This window comes from Dipodomys spectabilis, unplaced genomic scaffold (genome assembly GCF_019054845.1).
Source record: "Dipodomys spectabilis isolate Male_0828 unplaced genomic scaffold, ASM1905484v1 ptg000241l, whole genome shotgun sequence".
NCBI lineage: Eukaryota > Metazoa > Chordata > Mammalia > Rodentia > Heteromyidae > Dipodomys > Dipodomys spectabilis.
Window position 1 is genome coordinate 7601483 of NW_024870918.1, and position 3785 is coordinate 7605267.

The following is a 3785-nucleotide window of genomic DNA, read 5'->3' on the forward strand; positions in this document are numbered from 1 at the left end:
GACATTGCCCCATTTGATAAAAATTATATTAAGCCAGACCCAAAGAAACATAGGTCCCATGGTTTCCCTTATTTTCAATAACTAGTATACATCTAGGATAATCTTACCAGACAAGCAGCGTAGCTCATAGACTTTCTTACCCTGGCTGGCTTCAAACTGTGGTTCTCACATCTCAGTCTCCTGAGTAGCTAGGATTACAGGCATGAGCCACCAGTAACTGGCTCTGATAGTAGATTTTTAACTTCTACTACTTTGAGAGAAAACATTATGTTGTGTAGCCACTTCCTTTGGTGGTACTTCATTTCTGCATCTCTAATAAATAAACCCAGGGTTGGGTGATTGAAGGTGACCGAGCAACCTGAGCTATAGAAAGAAATGGAGGCCTGAGATTCCTGGGAGTGGTGGACCCACAGGTGTGTGAGGGTACGTGGAAGAAATGTATGGTGAATTTTCTTGGTGTGGAGACAGAAAGTATTATCTGAACCAGCCTGATGAATAGGCAATAGGCTCTGGATTTGGTATCAAACTCCAGTCTCTTTCTATAGTGATATGAAGTCATCTTCCCTAGTTGATAAAATTCCCAGGGATGGGTTCATGACAATCAAATTCCTTTACAAGGATTCATCTCTAGGTAAGAAGAGAATCCCTAAGGGTCTCTGTTTATGTGAAAGTTTAGATGTTAATTGTCCTTCAAAATTTCACATGTGAAAAGCCTTAGTCCCCAGGATTGGGAAGTGGTGGAATCTTTGGTAGATAGGATCTGGGGGGAGACGTACAGCTTATTGAGGGCGTGACCATAAAGGAGGTCATGGGAACCTAGTATCTTCCAGCTTCCTGGCTCATTATTTGGGTTGCAAGTTTTACCATGAGCTTCTGCTCTGATAGGCTGCTCTTGTCAGAGGCCTGAACCAAAACCTCTTGAACCAGGAACCCAAATAACTTTTTTTTTTTTATAAATAGTGGCTTTAACTATTTTGTTACAGTTGAGGAAAGCTGATTAATGTAGTCTACGTCCGCTGTTCCCTAGGTGCCCTTAGCTGGAAGAAATCAGTACCAGCTTTCGTGGTAGCTACTCATGAATTCCTTCACACCTCTGAGTACTTTTCCGCTTACATTTATTAAGAGGTTTTAGAATAAATGAATATGTAAAATAGTTGGAATTAGTGAAAATGACTATAATAATAATATTAACATGAAAACATGTGGGAAGTTCAGTGAAAGGGTTAGTGGATTTTTCTGGTTATGATTCACTAAGAAGGGTTTGATGGGAGGGAAGGCCAGACTTACATAGAGGTTGAACACACAGCAAAGTTGGTTGTGATCATTTCTGATACAAAAGTGATACCAATGTAGGATCCAAAAGGAAAAAAAAAAGATGCATTATAATTTCTAAACTTCCAGATATAAGCTGGAGTGCTGATATTTAATTCTGCACTAATAGTAAGTATTCTAGAATTTAGTGAAATTTTTAAGTTGATGTTCTAAGATTGGCTTTGGTAAACCATTAACTTAAGTCTAAAGTCAATGGAGGAAGGGGAGCTGAACTGCTCTGGACAAGTACTATGTGAAATTATATTTAGGTGGGTAAAGTAAAAAAGATGAGGGGTTAGATAAATAAGTGAAGTTGGCAAGTGAGATCTAGGGGCAAGCCAGGGCTCAACAAACATCATAGTAGAAGGATGGCGTTTACGTACAAAGAGATGTTTCTAAGAATTGGGTAAAGAAGAACATTAAGTTGCTTTCATGCCATCGTTTACCATTTATCAGCAAAGTACATAAAACTTAATGCCTACATATTCATAAGCAGAAAGTTAGTCTTCTATGATCACTGTCTAGCCCCAACCTCCGAGAGATAACTGTGACTTCAGTGTACATTTTACAAAAAAAAATTGTCCTTTTCTATTTATATTTCTGTATGTTGCTATAATAGTAATTGTTACTGTTATTTTGCAGTACTAGGGCTTGAAGCTACCTTGTGTTTGCATAGCTGGTGCTCTACCATACCTTCAGGCCTGCTTTTTGCTGGTTATTTTGAAGCTAGAGTCCTGCAGTGTTTTCTATCTGGGCTGGCTTTGAATTACAGTCCTTCTCATCTCAGCCTCCCGAGTAGCTAGCATTAGAGGTTTGAGGCTCTTGCCCATCCTATAATCATTTTTGTGTGATAAGTACAATCATGATTACTATCTAATTATGAGTTGTTAATATCATCCCAAATTTAGTGAAAATTAATTGTGCCTGAGTGATTGCTCTATTTGGAAATGATGAAAAGTCTCCATTTACATTCTCCTGATTATTTAGGTTGGTGCACCACAGAGAGAAGAAAAAAGTAATATGGTGAGATGAAGTCAAATGATACATTTAGTAGAGCTGACAGGAACAGCTGAACTGACCATGATTTCCTTGTGTCATCTCAGGGAAACACTTACAAATATATATTTTATACCCACATCTAATATATTATTTGTATAATATATATATTATTGTGAAAATACTGTACAGAGGGGTTACAATTACATGGTCAAGATAATGAGTACATTTCTTATCAAGCATTGCAGCCTCCTCCTTTGTTTCCTCTTCCCATCCCTTCCCAGCCTCCCCCCCCCTCCCCAACCAAACCTCCCCCTCCCCACCAAAGTTGTAAAGTTCGTTTTTGACATAACGACTTATACATCTCATTGTTGCAATGGGTCCACCTGTATCCCCATTTAAACGATTTGTTTTTCCCTTCCCCTCCACAAATTATACCGACATCAAATACAGTGAAAGCAGGGGTTATACTGTGGGGGAGGGACATACAAAGCAACAAAGAAATCATCTTATAAATGTGTTGGGAACAACCTCATGAAAGAAAAAACATTTGAATACATATCTTGGGGTTCATTTCTCTTAACATCAACTTATCTGACCTTTTCTGCTTGACTCAGACGTATACTAGTTATTGCAAATAAGGGAAACCATGGGACCTATGCTTATAATATATATTTTATATGAATCATTTTATCAGAGAAGAAAATGTCTCCTGGCAGTTACTAATCTTCATGTTAGACTGGATCTTGAAAGGACACATTTTAGCTGAAAAGGAGATTTGTATTTTCTGGTCAAGGTAAGAGCAGGAAATATTTTTTCTATTAGAAATCCAATTAACTCTTTCATAAGAAAAGCACATGACTATCAAAGACCATCTTTCTCAACCTCTTCCCTTTAAAACAAGGTTTCTCAATCTTGGCCCTACTGAAATTCTGGACTAGACAATTCTCTGTGGCTGGAGGCTGTCCTATAAATTTGAGTATCGGCAACTTCCTTGGTCTTTGTACACTTGACACTATTCACACTTCCTATCCAGTTGTGGCAACCAAAAATGTCTTCAGACATGATCAATTAACCTCCAAGAGCAATTACAGAATCTTACTTGCTTTTGCAATGTGATCTGAGTGTAGAAAGGATGCTAATGATGCACCAAAGAATTCTCAATACCACCGGCATTTACCTGTGTTCACAGAATGGGAGATCGTGTGCTTCTTGTCATGGCAGCTCTGTTTAACTCTTATTTTGTTCTTTCTGTCAGTCCATCCATCTGTTGCTGTCTGCCTGTCTGTCTCTGTCTCTCGCTCTTGGCTTAATACCTTTTCACTGAGGTTCTATCCCTCTTTGAGAGAAATGGCCAATTGTAAAACGTCACACTTTATTGTTACAGCTACTAAATAACACTACGGTTTCCTTTTATGATACTGGGGATATCCAAATGTGCTGGGAACACCTCCGGGACTCTCAGATGCCTACACAGA